Source organism: Euprymna scolopes, chromosome 1 (assembly GCF_053919585.1).
Source record: "Euprymna scolopes isolate OS-2025 chromosome 1, ASM5391958v1, whole genome shotgun sequence".
In the NCBI taxonomy this organism is placed as follows: Eukaryota; Metazoa; Mollusca; class Cephalopoda; order Sepiida; family Sepiolidae; genus Euprymna; species Euprymna scolopes.
Window position 1 is genome coordinate 2,273,667 of NC_136482.1, and position 23,087 is coordinate 2,296,753.

General features: G+C 31.3%; 1 protein-coding gene across 7 annotated transcripts in view; it reads right to left on the bottom strand.

Moving 5' to 3' along the window:
• LOC145245887 (globin-like) overlaps nt 1-23,087 on the bottom strand; it is a 420,901-nt gene that overhangs the window by 84,603 nt on the left and 313,211 nt on the right. Inside the window, exon 1 of one of the 7 annotated variants that reach the window (XM_080110821.1) lies at nt 359-774. The exons of the other annotated variants lie outside the window; for them this stretch is intronic. The gene's annotated coding sequence lies outside the window, so the exon portion shown is untranslated. Of the gene's footprint in view, nt 1-358; nt 775-23,087 lie in introns of those variants that run through there. 7 annotated transcript variants of the gene reach the window in all.

The following is a 23,087-nucleotide window of genomic DNA, read 5'->3' on the forward strand; positions in this document are numbered from 1 at the left end:
ACCTCCGATTTTCTTCAGATGTATTTTGTCGAACGGAAATTTTTTCTGTCGAACTCAAGAATCTGCATAGAATTTCGAAAGGAACCCTTTATTTAATCTCTCGTTGCACGTAGGAGTCCTAGTTAATGTGCGATTGTATTATTTAGTATCGCACTAAGTATTGTCCGTATGTCGAATAGTCTTTTGACAAATTTTTTCCCGTCTATTTTTCTCATTAATCTATATATATATATATATATATATACAAGGTGTTATAAAAGTATCTTCTGCCTTTCATGACTGTAAGTAATCGTCAGGCGAAAATAAATAGAATTTGTGTTGCAAGGAAGTTATGTATATGAAAAACAATATTGCTTACCTTTGGATTTCGAAAGAAATTGATCACAATCAAATAAATAATGCTGTAGAAACCTTGAGAATCAAAATGAAATTCCCAAGATGAAAAAGATGAAAAAGATGAAAAACTCAAATTTCAAAATAACTTTTACTTCGGTGAACAGAAAAGTAGTTCGTTTTTTGTTTTTTTAAAACAATCTTTTTGTTGACGTGATTAAATTTTTTTTTTTTTCAGAAAAAGATGTGTAGTTTGCGTTATTTTCTGAAGCTGTAAATCACTTGCGATTGGTTTGAGAATTGATTTAAGAATGAAAACTGTTCGTCGATATATGTCAAACTAGAACAAAAGAAAGGATGTGCGTTAGAGGCTTGGCTCTTCATTGTACCGCGAGGAAGTAATACGTGCAACCACTTGTGACGCGAACAGATGACAATTTCAACGTGATTTTCCTCATTTTTTTAAAACTAGATTTATTTTTAATTAATTCGACATTCCCACTGTTTTTTCACAAAAAAAGCTACGTATTTCCTTTCTTTATTGCTCTTTTTTTTCTTTTTTACACATACGCACCCACATTCTCTCTCTTCTCGCTCTGTTTGTTTTTTCGTACGTACAAATATGAATATGTTCATAACTATCTCTTATCTTATGTTCATACGTTTATATATAGCAATTTATAAACTAATTAACCGATTATTATAAATAAGAAAATACACCCGTAAGGCGTCAGGTGTACAGATGTTGTATATATTTTATTTAATTTAGTTTTATGCAAAGTGGCCCTCTTCCTTACTCTATTTGTTTATTCACGCGTACATTATATGCATCTTCATATCGATCTGTAGGTATGTTTATACGTTTATATGTTAATATATGTACAACAGACAATCAAAAACTAATCAACCGATCATTACGAATATCATAATATTACTGATAACCGTACAGATAAAAATGTGGCTACTTTAAGTTTAATTTACTTTGATGCGAAAGATGTAAACGAAGTGGAAGCCCATTAAAAGTTCAGATATCTGTGACTTTTGTGAAATGTAAACAATAGTATTAAAAAATCAATAAATCTCCCTCAAATTTAGTGTCGCCAAGGTTTTTTAAAAGGTTTTCAAGGCATAATATTTTAAAGAATTTTTAAAGGATATAATATTTTCAAGGGTTTGAAGTGACGTAATATTTTAAAAAAATTTAAGAGACATAATATTTTAAAACGTTTTTAAAGGACAAAATATTTTAATGAGTTTAAAAATATATTTTTAAGAGTTTTTAAGGGACATAATATTATAAAGAATTTTAAGGCATGTGCTTTTTTAAAGAGTTTTAAATGACAATATTTTAAAGAGTTTTTAAGAGATATAATATTTAAAGAGATTTTAAGGGACACAGTATTTGAATGTATGTTAAAGAGTCATCATATTTTAAAAAGTTTTTAAGGAAGCAAATATTTTATAAATTTTATTTAATAAGGTATATATATATATATATATATATATATATATATATATATATATATATATACCTTATTAAATAGTTATTAAAGAATAAATATTTTTGAAATATTTTAATGGACATAATATTTTAAAGAGTTTATAAGGGACATACTATTTTAAAAGGGGTTAAAAGAGACATACTGTTTAAAAAGTTTTATAATATTTGAAAGAATTTTAAGAGACATGATATTTTTAAGGGTTTTAAAGGACATAATATTTTAAAGAAATTTTAAGCAACACTATTTTAAAGAGTTTTAAGGCACACAATATTTTAAAGGGTTTCTAAAGGGCACTTATTTTAAAGGGTTTTGAAGAGAAATAATAATTTGAAGAATTTTAAAGGGACAATATTTTAAAGAATTTTTAAGGGAAATAATATTTTTAAAGGTTTTTAAGAGACATAATATTTTCATGAGTTTTTAATAAGCAAATATTTTAAAGAATTTTTAAAGGACATAATATGTCAAAATATTTTTAGGGACACAATAGTTTAAAGAGTTTAAAATGGCCTTGATATTTTAAAAGTGTTCTTAAACGACATAATATTTTAAAGTATTTTTAAGGGACATAATATGGACACAGTCTGCCATTTGAAATGCAAATATTTCAAATTTGTTTTTAAATTTATTTATCCTCATTAGATGACAATTAGAAGCAAGATCCATGAATTCCAATTTCTTTTTAAGACCTCTAAGATAAAGCCTTAAATGTTCAAGAATTGAAAATAATTTAATGGATTTTGATCAAAATTAGATTAAGGAAAGATCAGAAAACAGGCGACTCAAAGTCCGACACAATGGTGTAAAAAAGAAAAAAAAATTTTTTTTCAATTACCAAAGCGAACTTTCTGTTTTAGTTAAAGTTCATCAAATTGGCGTAAAATAAACGTTTTTTTTTTCTTTTTTAACACACCTTCACTCCAAAAATGTAAGGGGACAACGTAAGGGGATACTAATTGAGACTATGCCTAAGAACGATTAAGATGTTGGTTTTCGTTGCATATCAGTAAAGTTAGGGAAGCAGATAGCAGGAAAAGAATTCCAAAATCTAGCTGTTCTAGGGAAGAAACTGTCAGAGTAGAAAGCCTTCGTGCATTTAAGGACCTCGACAATGAAGGAATGTGATTTTGCTGTTAAACGAGTTTGTCGGCGATATGTATGTCTAAATAGCATAAGTGCAATGAGTTCATGAGAGCACATTCCATTAAAATACTTGTAAAACAGTCACAACGATGCAGCATTGCGGCGATGGGACAGGGGTTGTAGATTAGTTCACAAGTTTTTTGCACATATTCTTATTAAAAAAATATATTTTACAAAAGTAAGTAAAAAGTACCTCACTCTCTTTTCTACATAAATGTTATTGTTTCACTGCTATCTATCACTCCCAGCCTCACTCACTGCATGTTATTTGCTTCAAATTACGTTGCCTCTCTCACACTCTCCATCTATGTTTTTAACAGATAAATTAACGATAAAACCTAAGATTGTAATAGTCTATTATAAGCACAAGAAAATATAATAGCAAGTACTTATATATATATATATATATGTATGTATATATATATATATATATATATTAAAAATATGGTCATACACTTTAGAATACACTTATTTTGAATAAAATTTAAATGAGAAATTTAAAAACTTGAAAATGTCATAAATAATGAAAAAACTATTTTATTTACTTTTATTGTTGTTGTAAATCCGATATATTTCGCTATAAATAGGATGTCCACTCTCCAAGTCCTTGCCACCCGGCTGTCTGGGTGGAGTAAGTTTATTGCTTGCTGCCTGAGGCGCCTTGACCGGGGAATGCCGACGAGGATGCTCAAACAACTTTTGCCGAGGCAAGAGTACCTCTCCTTTAATGGAGCTTGCCTATCTCCCACTTTCCAACCTTGTGTCACACAATGCTCTGGCAGGGTGCATTTAAACATACATCTACCCTCATTTATTATGGTAGAGACGGGTCTCCTTGCTGCTTCGGCGGAGACTGGGTGGAAAGTGCTAGTGAAGAATCTGTTCTTGAGACTCAGTCTGACAGGTGCGGCGCTGGGGACTGACCACTGTAAGACTGAGGTACGCCGCTTGGGTATTACCTAGGAGGTGAACCCTTCCAGTCCTTTCCACCTGGCTTTCAGGACGAGTAAGTTAATTTCTTACTGGCTGAGACGCCCCGATCAGGGAATGCCGACAGGGATGCTCAGACAAATTTTGTGCTCTGGTAGGGAACATTCAAATATCTACCTCCATTCATTATAGTGGGGACGAGTCTCCTAGCTGCTTCGACGGCTTGGAAATTGGGTAGAAAGTATTAGTGAAGAATCCGTTCTTGAGACTCTGACAGGTGCGGGGTTAGGAACTACCCTGCCAGTCCTTGCCTCCTGGCTTTTAGGTGAAGTAAGTTCATTGCTTATTGGTTAAGGCGCCTCGTCCGGGGACTGTCGACATGCATACTCAAGCAATTTTTGTCGAGGCAGGAGTGCCCCTCCTTGAGGGGAGCTTGCTTGAATCTCTACTTTCTAAAATTTGTGTCAAATAATGCTGTGGTGGGAAGCATTCAAATATCTACCCTCCTTAGATATGGTTGGGATGTCTCCTTGCTGCTTCACTTGCTTGGAGACTTGGGTAGAAATATACAAGACAAGACTATGTTCTTGACAATCAGCCCGATAGGTGCGGGGTCAGGAACTGGCCTAGTACGTGTCGAACTGAGGGATGCCGTCTAAGCATCACCCGGGAGGTTCACCCTCCCAGATCTTGCCACCCGGCTTTCGGGTGGAGTTAGTTCATTGCTTACTGTCTGAGGCGCCCCGATCGAGGAATGTAGACAATGATTCTCAGGCAATTTTTACTAGGCATGAGTGCCCCTTTTAGGGGAGCTTGCTTGAATCCCCACTTTCCCGACCTTGTGTCAAATAATGCTCTGGTGGGCAGCATTTAAATATATACCCCAATTACGTTAGCAAAATATTACAACAAATAACCTATTATAATGTCCTAATTTTAGACTTCATGAAATAGATCACAACTTGAATGATGAAGCTCTTTTTCACACTCTTTGTGTAAACTTTGTTATTTTTATTTGTCGAATTGTAAAACTTGCACACGTTTCAGTGAACACGATTTAAGGATTCCTATTCGACTCCCAACTGCGTGACATTTTCAAACACGATTGCGTGTATGTGGTTGACGTCATACCTCATTCGACTACATGTCGCTTTGTGCTATTAAAATAGTAACTTGATAATGCATTTTAAGCATGAAAGCGTGTTTTATGAAAGTTGAATGAAAACTAGTAAGAATGCATAGATTATTGTGGCTGGATCATGGCTGGTGTATCCGCAACTAGATTCCCTCTGTTAGACAGATAACATTACCTTACATGAGATATCATCGGTTTAACATTCTCGGAGAGCAGAAATTGAAACAAATACATTGAGGATATTGCACAGCTGCTACAAGGTTTTCTCCCCTGTGGTAAAAAATTACTCACACCAGAGAGTATCCTATATCTAAGAAAACACTATTCGCCCATGCATGAAATGTGTCTACCACTAGTCTCTCGCTCTTAAATAGGGTTTTAAAAAAGTATGAAATCTAATAAGTTTCGCACAATCGAAACCGTCCGTTCACCGCAATATTGCAGTCCTATGTATGTTTTAAAAATATTCTAATGGAATGTGCTCAGATAAATTCATAGCACTTGGTGTCCCCTCAACGTAAATACCCACAACTATTTTGACAAAGAGCAAAGTCCCACCCCTTCACTGTAAGATCACTAGATTCCGAAAGTCTTTACTCTAATAGTAGTTTTTATCGAACTGCTAGACATTGGAATTCCTTCTCTGTCTCCTGCTTCACTGACTATTGACATACAGAAGTTTAAATGTCATATGAACAGACATCTCGTTGTTCAACACCCTACATAGAATTCCTGTAAATATGGTCGCACATAGTAATTCCATACGCCCAAGTTGCACTGTGCCTTGTTTGGTGTAAAAAAGTAATAAAAACAACAACACTTTTAGGAATTTGAACTGAACTTTTGATTTCATATACAAAATGGATTGTTCTCTTATAAGAAAAACTATATGTAACATATACAATATGTAACATATACAATATGTAACATATACAATATGTAACATATACAATATGTAACATATAATATATGTAAAACATACAATATGTAACATATACAATATGTAACATATACAATATGTAACATATACAATATGTAACATATAATATATGTAAAACATACAATATATAACATATACTATATGTAACATATACTAACACTGATCTTAACGTTGCGTGCCATAGATTTGTTTGTAGTCTTCTTTTTACGCATTTGCGACTGCCGAGAGAAGCACACGGGCTCACAAGTTTAAAAACAAAATAGATTCGGAAAACAAGAAGAACACAAACTCTGACTCTATACAGATATATCGGCTGGACTGGATGTATGTGTAACACTGCATTTTATTCGCTAGTCCACATATACGTATTGTCATTTCTGTTAGTTGATCAATTCATTTTACCATCTGCTTCAAGTCTTCAACTTCATTCAGCTCTCAACTATCATGTGGCATATCTGAACGATGATCTGTCTTTCTCAGATTCACAACCCCCGTCAGTTGTCGTAAACGTGGTAAAATCCCTTGTTAATCCTCAGCATCACAAAACTCATTGTCAATTCTAAAGTACCCACAAAGCAAACCTAAATACATCTACATGTCCATTGTTCGATCCCTCCATTACAGTCATTCGTCACACCCTAGCATAAACCTACCTTTATTTCTCCTTGTCTGCGTTAAGGAAAAATTCCTGTCTATTATCTTCTAATAAACTGTTTTCTACTTCATTTATTACTTTTTTTATTTTTCGTTTTCTTTCCTAGTTCCTAGTACTCGGACTCAGTTCTGTTTTTATTTTATTGATGGTTACTTCGCTTGAATAGGCAATAATCCATCAAGTATAGAGCGTATTTTTCTTGCAAACATTAAACGTGACGTATTAGTGTAAACTGCAAAAAATTATTAAACATTTCTTTCATTGGTGTCCACGGCTTGGTTCTTCTTTACAACTTGTTTAAACGTATCCCCACCCCCAAAAATTTTGTTTTTTCCTTCAATCTTAGATGGCATACTGGTTTTGTCACGTAATCAAATGACAATGATTTGCAGAATTCACTGCACCTCTCAACTGCCGCTGACTAAATGTTTCGATGGTCGAAAACAACTAACAATTTCGTTAAGTGCATTTGTTGCACTCGGATGCCTGCACTTTACACTTTCTGGCCATTTAGTTAAACAAGTAATACGATCTATTTATTTAGTCAGTATGCACTCGAGCCCATGTGACATCTGTTTTTGGTAATAGTTCAATCTTTACCAGTAGACCCCTTGCTGTCACTTGGTATCCTGTGTTTCACCACATTATCTATGTCTTGATCCATCTTCGACCAATATTAAGTAAGACTCTTCATTAAAGATTGTATGTCTTGTGTAAAACGCTTTGAGGACTTTCTTTTGCAGAGTAACCAGCAATACTACTCCATCATCATATTTTTTAAATCAGAGCTAACCGGGTCATTCAGGACTCAGCAATCCTCCGCATCCCTCAACTGCCAGTCAGAGCGGAATTAGATAAACTTCCTTCCATGGAAGAACTCACTGAGGCCATGAACTTCCGCCGGACCTCCGTGACACAATCACAGTTTCCTTGTACAAAAACAAGGGGGGAAAGTCATTCTAATCTAACTACCGGGCGATCAACCTGCTCTTCATCGCAGGTAAACTCCTTACCCGTGTGCTCTTGAACAGACTAATTCCTTCCATCGCAGAAGGCCACCTCCCAGAGACCCAATACGGATTCAGAGCAAACAGGGGCACTGCCTACATGGTCTTCGTCTTCAGACAACTGCAAGAGAAGTGCCGATAGAAGATCTTGACGATGATGACGCTGTCTACATTTACTATCGCCTCGACGGCAATCTGTTCAATTTCAGAAGGCTGCAAGCACACACAAAGATACTCGAGCAACTAATACCAAACCTCCTCTTTGCCGATGACGCTGCCCTCGTTGCCCACACCGAAAGAGCATTGCAGAGCCTCACATCCTGCTTCGCAGAGGCTTCCCAGCTTTTCAGACTCGAAGTTAGCTTGAAAAAGACGGAAGCCCTCCACCAGCTCGTTCCTCGGGTATTGTACCGCGCCCACATCACCATTGATGAGACTAAGCTGAAGATTGTTTATCAGTTTACCTACATAGGGTGTACCATCACATCACATCAAATTCCAAACTCGACAGGGAAATTGACAACAGACTAGCCAAGGCAAACAGCGCTTTTGGAAGACTGTCCAACAGAGCCTGGAAAAAGAAACACTCCAAGAAGAGCACAAAAGTCAGTGTGCACAGAGCCGTAGTATTCTCCACCCTCCTGTACGGCTTTGAATCGTGGATAACCTACCGTCACTAACTACTTCTCGAGTGTTTCCATCAGCGCTGTCTCCGTACCATCCTCAATGTTCACTGGAGTGACTATATCACCAATGTTGAGGTTATCGAGCAGGCAGAGTTCACCAGCATCGAGGCTATGCTGCTGAAGTCGCAGCTATACGTGGCTGGATACGCCTACCCAATATAGTCCTATATGGCTAACTCTCAATTGGCCACCGCCAGTGGTCTACTCTTGCTACTGTCACGACACCTGGTAACGCACTATCCATCGGCACACACCCCCTTTGAGGTCTCCGGCACACAGAATCTACAGTAGAAACGCTGCAGGAGGACATCACTTTAAAAAAATGGTTACAAATACCAACGATCACTTTTAGATTTTAAAAAGCAATATCCGTATCAAAGAAGGTTTACGCACCGAGAGGCTTCCTTACGGTTAAAAAACAAACAGAAAACAAAAAAAAAACATTTAGGAAACACTCCATTACAACAGTTCAAAAACGATATTTACTTCAATAAGCTAGTTAAAATTTGATGTCTTCTCCCCCTCTTCCCCCATTTATGCTGATAACGAGACGATGTCCAGAAATATTTTACTTATTTCTCAATAGTTATATTTGTAAACGACATGGCCCCCTACGGTGAAATCAAGTGTATTTGCTCTGACAACGGTACGGAATTCACCAATAAAGACTTTGAACTTTTACTAATTAACCATCATGAAACATCAGCTCCTAGATCGCCACACCAAAACGGAACTGCTGAACGTGCGTGGCGGACACTTTTTGAAATGGCAAAATGCCTACTCATTGAATCAAAACTCTCTAAAAACCTCTGGACGTACGCACTTATGGCGGCAGCGTATATACGCAACAGATGCTTTAACAAAACGCTATCTAAAACTCCATATGAATCTTTCTGTGGTAAAAAAAAAAACAAATTTAAGCAGAATGCATATATTTGGTTCAACTTGCTTCGCATATATAGATAAAAAGAGTAAATTGAATATTAAAGCCGACAGAGGTATATTTCTTCGATACGATAAAAACAGTCCAGCCAATTTAGTACTTTTTCCAGAAAAAATAAAATAAAAAGAATCCAATGTGTAAAATTCACAGACACGTTTAATTGTAAAGACGAAAACCCGTCATATGAAGAAGATGAAATTATATTCCCTCAAATAATTAAAACAAACGAAGACAATAAAAATGACGGAGGCAAGAGTATCAATGATGATGGTGATGATGATGATGGTGGTGATGATAAAGTCGAAAGATATCCCCCCAAAAATAGAAGGCGGCCCGATATTTTTGTGGTCGACAATATAAAAGATTTTCAAATCGACTATTGCTATTCAATGGAAAATGCGCCAAAAAGCTTTAACGAAGCAATTAATTCAGAACATTGTGATGAATGGAAAATTGCCATGAAAAAAGAAATAGATGCCTTAACCGACAAAATGATACCTATACGGTAGTGCCTCTCCCAAAAGATAAACATGTTATTTCCACAAGATGGGTCTTTACAAAAAAGACTACAGCATCAGGCGTAGAACAGTACAAAGCTAGACTTGTTGCTAAAGGGTACTCTCAGATTTACGGTATAGAATATTTTTCTACGTTTTCACCGACCACAAACCTAACGACAATCAGAATTTTACTGCAAATCGCATCACAATATGACCTAAACATCCATCAAATGGACGTAAAAAATGCTTATTTGAATGCCCCAATAGACTGTTAAATTTGTATTACCCCTCCAGAGGGATTCATAATGAAAAATAAAAATAGCCTGTGGCGACTTAACAAGTCATTATATGGTCTAAAGCAGAGTGCTCAGTGTTGGTACACAGTATTCCATGATTATATTATTAAACAACAATTTAGACAATTCGCTGTAGACCCCTGTTTATATCAATACAAAGACGATAAACTACTGATTTTGGTTTTGTGGGTTGATGATATTTTAATCGCATCAAATTGTGACATAATGTTAACCGATGTTAAGAATAAATTAAGTAAAAGATTCAAAATGACCGATCTTGGCAAAATATCCTGGTTTCTGGGGATAGAATTTACTCAATGCGAAGGACTTATTACGATGACCCAATTGAGATTCATCGACAAAATACTATTAAAATTTGGAATGGGAGAGTGCAAGAAACGCTCTACACCCGTCAAAAATGATATTAATAAAAACATACACACAGAATCTAAAATAATAAATGATACACAATATCGCGAAATTATAGGTAGTCTTATATATTTAATGAGTGCAACCAGGCCCGACATATGCTATACAGTAACAAAGCTGTCACAAAAATTATCACAACCGACAATGAAGGATTTAAACAGAGCTAAACAAGTCCTGTGTTATTTAAAAGAAACTAAAGAACAGAAGTTAGTATTTAGAAAATCAAGAAATCCCCTAAAACGAGAAGGTTTTTCGGATTCAGACTGGGGAAACGACGAAGATCGCAAGAGTATATCTGGATATTGTTTCAGACTCTCAGAAAATGGGCCTATTATTTCATGGAAATCTAAAAAGCAACAGATTGTATCTCTCTCTACGTGTGAAGCAGAATTTATCGCGATCACACACACGACCCAAGAAGCACTCTACCTTAAAAATATCCTAAAGACTATTTTAGAGCCAAAATTAACTAAAAGCCCCGTTGTAATTAATTGTGATAATCAAACCAGTATAGTCTTAGCACAGAACACGATAATCAACCAAAGATCTAAGCATATAGATATAAAATACAATTTCATAAAAAACGAGGTGAAAAAGTAATCCATTATTTTGAATTACATATCATCAGAACAAAATATCGCTGATGTATTCACGAAACCCGCAACAAGAATAAAGTTACAGCGTTTTTTCTCAAAACTTGTTGGGGGATTTGACTGAATAATTTTTTTTCACGGCCCTGTATGCATACAGATTTCTATATATAAAAACATAGTGCTGGACAAGACGTTAAACTGTATCCATTTTATTTGCATTAACACTTTACCCTACTAATGCGTAACTAATACTTTTGCTGAAATAAAAAAAATAAAAAAATCACTTAAAAAAAACTCTTTGTAATTTTCCTTTTCGACAAAATACTTTCTGCACGCTTATTTCAAGACGCGCAGAAATTACAATTGACTTTTATTTTTTGTGTTTTCTTTCTTATTATTCGTATTACCCAGGCGGCGTACCTCAGTCCAACAGGTGCTGGGCGGTTCCCGGCCCCTCACCTGTTGGGCCGAGTGTTAAGTGACGAATCCTTGACGTGTACTACCCTGTCTCCCTGCAGCCGAAGCCGCTAGGAGACACATCCCATCCTTACGAACAAGAATGGGGTAGTTATTTAAATGCTGCCCACATCAGCATTATGTGGCACAAGGCCGGAAAGAGGGAACCACGCAGGCTCCCCTAAAGAAGGGGCACTCCTGCAATTTTAAAAATTGCCTGAGTAACCTCGTCAGCATTCCCCGGTCGGGGCGCCTCAGGCAGCAAGCAATAAACTTGCTCCGCTGGAAAGCCCGGTGGCAAGGTCTGGGAGGGTGGACCTCCTAGGTATTACCCAGGCGGTGTACCTATGTCCAACAGGTGCTGGGCCGGTTCCCGGCCCCTCACCTGTTGGGCCGAGTGTTAAGTGACGAATCCTTGACGTGTACTATCCTGTCTCCCTGCAGCCGAAGCCGCTAGGAGACACATCCCACCCTACGAACAAGAATGGGGTAGTTATTTAAATGCTGCCCACATCAGCATTATGTGGCACAAGGCCGGAAAGAGGGAACCACGCAGGCTCCCCTAAAGAAGGGGCACTCCTGCAATTTTAAATATTGCCTGAGTAACCCCGTCGGCATTCCCCGGTCGGGGCGCCTCAGGCAGCAAGCAATAAACTTGCTCCACCGGAAATCCAGGTGGCAAGGTCTGGGAGGGTGGAACTCCTAGGTATTACCCAGGCGGCGTACCTCAGTCCAACAGGTGTTTCATGAAATATTTTAAGACATTTATCTATAATTTCTTGGACCTGTTCCCCTTACTTAGGGAGATCCTAAGATTCTGCTCCCACATGCAAGAAGGACGTGGGGAACAAGATCAGGGTAGCCCACCCGAGCTTTTGGACGACTCAACTGCTGCGTTTTCAACAATCAAGCACTAAGGATGACCAATAAAATAATGGTGTTTCGGGCAGAAATCCTCTCCACGCTCCTATACGCATGTGAGACATGGACGCTGTTTAGAAATAATGTAAAAATCCGGAACGCTTCCAGCAAACCAAACTGAGGTAGATTTTTAAAATTCTCTGGGAGAGCCGCACCACCAATATGGAACGAGTCTCAGTGACCAACGTAGAGGCTACCATCATTCACTACTGCCTCCGCTGGGTGAGACATGTCCACAAGATGGATGATTCAAGGCTTCCCAATAAAATGTACGGGGAGCTGGCCCAGGTTATGAGGCCACAGGGAGCCCCTAACAATGCGCTACAAGGATCAATTCAAGCGTACCCTGGCTCTAACAAATATCGACCCGTCTTTGTGAGAAGAATTTGCCAGGGACAGAAAGATGTGGAGAGGTGCAGCACACGATGGCACGGTGGACTTTGAGGAGAGAAGGAAAGAAATTGAAGAGGCTAGGAGAAGAAGAGGAAAAGAATGACGAGAATGATCTCACTCCGCTACTCTACCCTGGGAACACTCTCCACGACTTTTCCACTATATACACGGACTTAACAGCCATATCGCACACAGGCATCCATTTCAAGCGTCAGGACCCAATACTCAGATACGAGCTGGCTACAACTTGGATGTCTTCAAGTCCAACATAAACAAATTCCTAATAAACCGAGTAAGACACTTTATCAGATCTCCATTACTAACGATTACTACGATATTGTCCCATTGATTACTGTACACGCAATATCCCTTATCCCCGAGTGGTCCCCGGGCCTTGATAAGTGGTGACTTCCATGTAAAAAAGAAAGAATTGACTGGATTCGAATTCAGCTTGCTGATTAACAAGTCTGCATCCCCACCGTCACAATCGTATCTCTGTGAACTTTAATTATTTCTTATGAAAAGTCCCTTTCTTCCACCAATATCAATTGACATAATGTTCTAGTGTCTAAAAACTGTAAAAATAGAAATGCTTACAAAAATAAATTCGAGAACAAACGTGAATAAATAAAAAAAATGCATATGAGAAATATATTTTTAATTCCTTAGCAAAATCTACGATTCATTATTTCTATTTTTTCTTCTCTTTATTGTTTTTTATAATGAAAATAACTTCAGTACGTGACGAATCTTAAACAAAACGTGTATAAAAACAAGAATCGCTGCGAAATTCCCTTTTTTCTATTTTAAAATGCTATTTTTTTATTATGTTTTTGCTAATGATTTTTATTTTTATTTTCATTAACTCGCTCAATTTACTTATCAAAAATCTGACAGAGTTCAGAACAGATTCTTGTGTAGATGGCGCCAGCTGGCAATCACGTGACTGGTATCACGTGACACGAATGGCATGATGGCTCTCCACGACAGACTTGTGCATCGGAGGTAAAAGATAAGACTTTGTCCTAAAAGATTTCTTTGTGCGTTTAGCATGTTTTGTGTATGTACGTGCGTATTTATATAAAGCGTGTTTTGATAAACTTGTGTATTAGTGTGCGTATGTGAATAGGGGAGAGGGCCACATTTTATGTTAATCATATTATTTGGATTTGTCGGACAACTGTTCTCATCTTGAGTGTGCTTTTCACAATGTTTTGGTCGATGTAACCTTGGACCTTCTTCAGATGTATCTTCTCGAACTCGAGAATATTTTTTGTCAAACTCGGGAATCTGGACAATATTTCAAACGGAACTATTTATTTACTTCACGGGGTAACATGCTCTCGTCCCGTCTGCCATGACTGGTACTAAGTATTTCGCAATTGTATTTTGCTGTCGCCTACACTGGGGATTGAACCTGACGAAAAAATAGAATGCTACATTCTGAAAGCGTGTTTTGTTTAGAGAACTTACTATTGTGTACCGTTCGTTTCAATCACACCACCTGCAGCTGGGTATATTTCCGTTTGCCGCCAGATTATCATGACATTTTGCTCAATTTATTGCTAATGGAAAAATATATAATTCAAGAAAGCTGATGAAGTGGTCAATATTACTACTTTTTACAAAACTCTAAGATACCGAGTATTGTCTTGATTTAAGGCTAACTGACCAGATTGTAAATTTGCATGATAAAATTGTGGTGGTCCAACTGGAAGGAAAATACAAGATTTCTGCAAATATTAGGTAATAAATAATTGTAAATAATAGGTAAAAAATAATTGTAAATAATAGGTTAAAAATAATTGTAAATAATAGGTAAAAAATAATTGTAAATAATAGGTAAAAAATAATTGTAAATAATAGGTAAAAAATAATTGTAAAAAAAAGGTAAAAAATAATTGTAAATAATAGGTAATAAATAATTGTAAATAATAGGTAATAAATAATTGTAAATTATATGTAAACAATAATTGTAAATAATAGGTAATAAATAATTGTAAATAATAGGTAAAAAATAATTGTAAAAAATAGGTAAAAAATAATTGTAAATAATAGGTAATAAATAATTGTAAATAATAGGTAATAAATAATTGTAAATCATAGGTAATAAATAATTGTAAATAATAGGTAAAAAATAATTGTAAATAATAGGTAATAAATAATTGTAAATAATAGGTAATAAATAATTGTAAATAATAGGTAATAAATTATTGTAAATAATAGGTAATAAATACTTGTAAATAATAGGTAATAAATAATTGTAAATAATAGGTAATAAATAATTGTAAATAATAGGTAATAAATAATTGTAAATTATATGTAAACAATAATTGTAAATAATAGGTAATAAATAATTGTAAATAATAGGTAAAAAATAATTGTAAAAAATAGGTAAAAAATAATTGTAAATAATAGGTAATAAATAATTGTAAATAATAGGTAATAAATAATTGTAAATCATAGGTAATAAATAATTGTAAATAATAGGTAAAAAATAATTGTAAATAATAGGTAATAAATAATTGTAAATAATAGGTAATAAATTATTGTAAATAATAGGTAAAAAATAATTGTAAATAATAGACAAAAAAATAATTGTAAATAATAGGTAAAAAATAATTGTAAATAATAGGTAAAAAATAATTGTAAATAATAGGTAAAAAATAATTGTAAATAATAGGTAAAAAATAATTGTAAATAATAGGTAAAAATAATTGTAAATAATAGGTAATAAATAATTGTAAATTATAGGTAAAACTAATTGTAAATAATAGGTAAAAAATAATTGTACATAATAGATAAAAAATAATTGTTAATAATAGGTAAAAAATAATTGTAAATAATAGGTAAAAAATAATTGTAAATAATAGGTAACCAATAATTGTAAATAATAGGTAATAAATAATTGTAAATAATAGGTAATAAATTATTGTAAATAATAGGGAATAAATTATTGTAAATAATAGGTAATAAATTATTGTAAATAATAGGTAATAAATACTTGTAAATAATAGGTAATAAATAATTGTAAATAATAGGTAAAAAATAATTGTAAATAATAGTTAATAAATAATTGTAAATAATAGGTAATAAATAATTGTAAATAATAGGTAATAAATAATTGTAAATAATAGGTAAAAAATAATTGTAAATAATAGGTAATAAATAATTGTAAATAATAGGTAAAAAATAATTGTAAATAATAGGTAATAAATAATTGTAAATAATAGGTAAAAAATAATTGTAAATAATAGGTAAAAAATAATTGTAAATAATAGGTAACCAATAATTGTAAATAATAGGTAATAAATAATTGTAAATAATAGGTAATAAATTATTGTAAATAATAGGGAATAAATTATTGTAAATAATAGGTAATAAATTATTGTAAATAATAGGTAATAAATACTTGTAAATAATAGGTAATAAATAATTGTAAATAATAGGTAAAAAATAATTGTAAATAATAGTTAATAAATAATTGTAAATAATAGGTAAAAAATAATTGTAAAAAATAGGTAATAAATAATTGTAAATAATAGGTAAAAAATAATTGTAAATAATAGGTAATGAATAATTGTAAATAATAGGTAAAAAATAATTGTAAATAATAGGTAATAAATAATTGTAAATAATAGGTAAAAAATAATTGTAAATAATAGGTAAAAAATAATTGTAAATAATAGGTAATAAATAATTGTAAATAATAGGTAATTAATTATTGTAAATAATAGGTAATAAATAATTGTAAATAATAGGTAAAAACTAATTGTAAATAATAGTTAATAAATAATTGTAAATAATAGGTAATAAATAATTGTAAATAATAGGTAATAAATAATTGTAAATAATAGGTAATAAATAATTGTAAATAATAGGTAAAAAATAATTGTAAATAATAGGTAATAAATAATTTTAAATAATAGGTAATAAATAAGTTTAAATAATAGGTAAAAAATAATTGTAAATAATAGGTAAAAAATAATTGTAAATAATAGACAAAAAAATAATTGTAAATAATAGGTAAAAAATAATTGTAAATAATAGGTAAAAAATAATTGTAAATAATAGGTAAAAAATAATTGTAAATAATAGGTAAAAAATAATTGTAAATAATAGGTAATAAATAATTGTAAATAATAGGTAATAAATAATTGTAAATAATAGGTAATAAATAATTGTAAATAATAGGTAATAAATAATTGTAAATAATAGGTAATAAATAATTGTAAATAATAGGTAATAAATAATTGTAAATAATAGGTAAAAAATAATTGTAAATAATAGGTAATAAATAATTGTAAATAATAGGTAAAAAATAATTGTAAATAATAGGTAATAAATAATTGTAAATAATAGGTAATACATTATTGTAAATAATAGGTAAAAAATAATTGTAAATAATAGGTAATAAAATAATTGTAAATAATAGGTAAAAAATAATTGTAAATAATAGGTAATAAATAATTGTAAATAATAGGTAATTTATAATTGTAAATAATAGGTAATAAATTATTGTAAATAATAGGTAATAAATAATTGTAAATAATATGTAAAAAATAATTTTAAATAATAGGTAATAAATAATTGTAAAGAATAGGTTATAAATTATTGTAAATAATTGGTAATAAATAATTGTAAATAATAGGTAATTAATAATTGTAAATAAAAGGTAATAAATAATTGTAAATAATAGGTAAAAAATAATTGTAAATAATAGGCAATAAATAATTGTAAATAATAGGTAATAAATTATTGTAAATAATAGGTAAACAATAATTGTAAATAATAGGTAAAAAATAATTGTAAATAATAGGTAAAAAATAATTGTAAATAATAGGTAATAAATAATTGTAAATAATAGGTAATAAATAATTGTAAATAATAGGTAATAAATTATTGTAAATAATAGGTAATAAATAATTGTAAATAATATGTAAAAAATAATTTTAAATAATAGGTAATAAATAATTGTAAATAATAGGTAATAAATAATTGTAAAAAAAAGGTAAAAAATAATTGTAAATAATAGGTAATAAATAATTGTAAATAATAGGTAATAAATAATTGTAAATTATATGTAAACAATAATTGTAAATAATAGGTAATAAATAATTGTAAATAATAGGTAAAAAGTAATTGTAAAAAATAGGTAAAAAATAATTGTAAATAATAGGTAATAAATTATTGTAAATAATAGGTAATAAATAATTGTAAATAATAGGTAATAAATAATTGTAAATAATAGGTAATAAATAATTGTAAATAATAGGTAAAAAATAATTGTAACTAATAGGTAATAAATAATTGTAAATAATAGGTAATAAATAATTGTAAATAATAGGTAATAAATTATTGTAAATAATAGGTAATAAATAATTGTAAATAATATGTAAAAATAATTTTAAATAATAGGTAATAAATAATTGTAAATAATAGGTAATAAATAATTGTAAAAAAAAGGTAAAAAATAATTGTAAATAATAGGTAATAAATAATTGTAAATAATAGGTAATAAATAATTGTAAATTATATGTAAACAATAATTGTAAATAATAGGTAATAAATAATTGTAAATAATAGGTAAAAAATAATTGTAAAAAATAGGTAAAAAATAATTGTAAATAATAGGTAATAAATTATTGTAAATAATAGGTAATAAATAATTGTAAATAATAGGTAATAAATAATTGTAAATAATAGGTAATAAATAATTGTAAATAATAGGTAAAAAATAATTGTAAAAAATAGGTAAAAAATAATTGTAAATAATAGGTAATAAATAATTGTAAATAATAGGTAATAAATAATTGTAAATAATATGTAAAAAATAATTGTAGATAATAGGTAATAAATAATTGTAAATAATAGGTAAAAAATAATTGTAAAAAATAGGTAAAAAATAATTGTAAATAATAGGTAATAAATTATTGTAAATAATAGGTAAAAAATAATTGTAAATAATAGACAAAAAAATAATTGTAAATAATAGGTAAAAAATAATTGTAAATAATAGGTAAAAAATAATTGTAAATCATAGGTAAAAAATAATTGTGAATAATAGGTAAAAAATAATTGTAAATAATAGGTAAAAATAATTGTAAATAATAGGTAATAAATAATTGTAAATTATAGGTAAAACTAATTGTAAATAATAGTTAAAAAATAATTGTACATAATAGGTAAAAAATAATTGTTAATAATAGGTAAAAAATAATTGTAAATAATAGGTGATAAATAATTGTAAATAATAGGTAAAAAATAATTGTAAATAATAGGTAAAAAATTATTGTAAATAATAGGTAATAAATAATTGTAAATAATAGGTAATAAATTATTGTAAATAATAGGAAATAAATTATTGTAAATAATAGGTAAAAAATAATTGTAAATAATAGGTAAAAAATAATTGTAAATAATAGGTAAAAAATAATTGTAAATAATAGGTAAAAAATAATTGTAAATAATAGGTAATAAATAATTGTAAATAATAGGTAAAAAATAATTGTAAATAATAGGTAAAAAATAATTGTAAATAATAGGTAATAAATAATTGTAAATAATAGGTAATAAATTATTGTAAATAATAGGTAATAAATTATTGTAAATAATAGGTAAAAAATAATTGTAAATAAGAGTTAATAAATAATTGTAAATAATAGGTAATAAATAATTGTAAATAATAGGTAATACATAATTGTAAATAATAGGTAATAAATAATTGTAAATAATAGGTAAAAAATAATTGTAAATAATAGGTAATAAATAATTGTAAATAATAGGTAATAAATTATTGTAAATAATAGGTAAAAAATAATTGTAAATAATAGGTAAAAAATAATTGTAAATAATAGTTACGAAACCGCTGAGGTACACCCACATTTTTATCATGTTGTTTAGATATTCGACCACGTGAAATGTTATGGCCCTTTAGGCTTTGATCATAGCATAGTATCTGTTAACTGTGGCAAGCTGGGTCAAGGGTCAAAACATTATTATTATTGCTATTGTATTCTTATTAATTGATTTGAGCGACGGATGGTCGCAGGATCAGTTATTATGATTAGAAGAATAAACAATTAAACTGGGGAATAAATGATTGACGTGTTAATCGCAAAAAGAATGCGAAAATAAAAAATAGATGTAAACATTCTTTTGGATTTGGATAAACAAATAACTAGATGGAAACATTAGGTTGGTCTGAGATACGTAATTGGGTGACGTAAGAGAACACGTGATGTAGTTAGTTCTGGAGAGATTCAGAGAGTTGAGGATTGACCACCAGAGCGGACAGACGTCTAGACAGGGGTGGACAGACAGCTAGGAGTGGGCTGTATGAACAGAAAGTGTAGAAACTGCAGATCCTGCGAAAACCATTTGAGACAACTGTAATAAATTTATATTATAAAAATATAAAGAGTTGTTTTAATGGTTTCACAAATAAGAACAGATGTCTCAATTGGTTGGTGCTGATCGCTTCATGGTTCGTCAAGGAGCAGCAGGAAGTTAAAAGAACTCTTCAAAAAAAAGAGATGAAGCATATATTATTTTTCTTACATATGAACTGTAAAATATCCCGTGCAATAAGTCTGATACAACATGACTCGGTTTACACGTCAATATCATGTCCTCCTGGCTAAACAACATACATACGATTTATACGTTTATTATCTGTCTGTTAAAAGAAGAATATCTTACATCCACTAGATAACTCATGACACGTTTTAATCTATCATCTCCTCCAATATAAACCAATATACAACACATGGAGGACAACCTGGATTCTTCTCCTGTTTAAGAATGATTTAATTATTTATTATAGTATTCGTCCAGTAATACCATAAGATCTGATTTTCATGAGAAAACCATCGTGCCTGTCAAAAACCTTAGATATATCTTGGGCTACTGCCCTCCCCTCCCCTGCCTTATCCATTAGATATTGGGACGAAAATAAAACTTACCTCACTCTAACGAGATACCCTACTTTTACTGCTAATGATGTTTTTACATAATAGTCCCTATTTATCAAGGACCGAAAACCATTGGAGCATAGTTAATGAGTGTATGGTGGTCACTGCGACAACTGTATATTAATAATTATTCATAGAAATAGAGTAGAAATTGAGTATTTAGGGAGAGAGAGAGATTCAACAAGAACAAGAAGACGATCATATAGGATTCAACTGAAAAGTTCAGCCGTACAGAGTTCTACAGGCGAGCTATCCTAGGAAAGAAGTTTTTTCATGGAATTTCCGTTTGGATTTAAATACAAATAAAGAGTTGGGAGAACAGTTGATAGTCGTTGTAGCTAGGTGGGAGTTTTCTATGAAAGTTTGGCAAAGGGGAGGAGCATAGACTGACACTCACACAAGCACTTGCCATGTAAATAATGATGGAGCAGAGAGAGGTTCGCAACATTTCTTCTGTGGGAAAAAGGTAGCAGGGAAGTAAAAAGGGCATTCCCTACTAAGTTTCGAAGCAAGTTTGAACATAGTCAAGGTAGGATAGGGTGATCCTATCAGCTCTCGACTAGATATGACAACAGTACTCAATTTTAGGGCGTATCTGGCTTTTCATACTGGTAGAGAATTGCGTCGGGAGTGAAATATCTTCTTAAGCAGTTACATGAGGCAATATTTTCTTCTCCGATATTAACAACAGTGTAATATCAGAACAGATACTGCACGTTGCTCCTAGTCAAAAGGACAAAAATATAACAAGTTTTATTTTTAATTATTTGAAGATGAAAGGAAGTGACTTTTCGTCCGTTCGTGTGCTTTCAACGAGAAAACTCATTGAGATGAGAGAATATTCGCGAAATGACTGCGAAGATGAAACTAAATATGGCGGATTTACGAAGGATTTAAAAATGGTTATTTTCTGTGAAGATTGCACGCATGCGCATTGACGTGTGCACTGCGCCTGCAAAGCGTCTCAAAAATAACTTCTTTGAAATGTTCTTTGAAACATAAAAGACAACAAATATACGATATTTTCAACTCTTGATAGTTTGAAAATATTCAACGTCGTTTCACTAAGCAGTCGCTATTTACTTGACTCTTCACGAGGAATTCGAGACAATGTTGTTCTTTCAATCCTTCGGCCGAGAAGACTTTTCTCTTTCACTTACTGTTTTAATTGAAAATCTAAACGCAAATTCCATGAACAAAGCTTCTTCCCAGAACTTCAGGCGTGTGGAACAGTTTCGCTGGCTTGCTTCCCGATTGATTACAGCATGGTTACCTTCAAATTGAATATAATCAAGTTCTTGTTGAGCCGTCTTCATAAATAATCAAATTTTACCCAATTTAAACCATTAACGATTACTACACTACCATCTTACATTGATTAACACTTATCCTCGAGTGGCCTTCGAACCTTGATAAGTTGTGACTCCCAAATTACAACAAATAAAGTGTAATATACAAAACGGGTATTATATTTAACCAAATATATTATAACAGTACTTCATTAATATCAAACATAAATGCCGACCCTTCAACACTAATTTATAAGAGAGATTGAGAAACTGTCTTAATTCCCATCTTGGTCAAATAGTCAAACTCCCCGCAAATCTTGCGAATCTTTAGTTCTTCGGAGATAATTGGTGTATACAGTTCCCACGCTAACATAAAGCTGTGCACTTATTGTCTCTATAGACACACGACGGTTCTTATCCATGAAATTCTTTATTTAGCTAATCAACTTTGATGTTCTGACATCCTTACCTCTCCCAGACCTCTCATCATCCCTCACATACTCCCTACCTTCCTTGAATCTCTTATGCAACTCAAACACTGACACTCGATTAAGGTAATGTGGTCCAAAAGCAGTCTGAAGCATTCCATACGTTTCTATGGCAATTTTCTAAATTTAAACCAGAATTTTACTGCATAGCGTTCTTCTATAGTGTTCTCATGTCCAGATTACATATATCCTCTCTCTCTCTCTCTCTCTCTATATATATATATATATATATATATATATATATATATTTATATATATATATATCTATATATATTTATATATATATATCTATGTATATTTATATATATATATATATATATATATCTATATATATTTATATATATATATATATCTATATATATTTATATATATATATATATATTTATATATATATATATATCTATATATATTTATATATATGCGCATATATATTTGTTTTAAAAAATTGCCTACTAAACTCCTCCTAAAGTGTTTG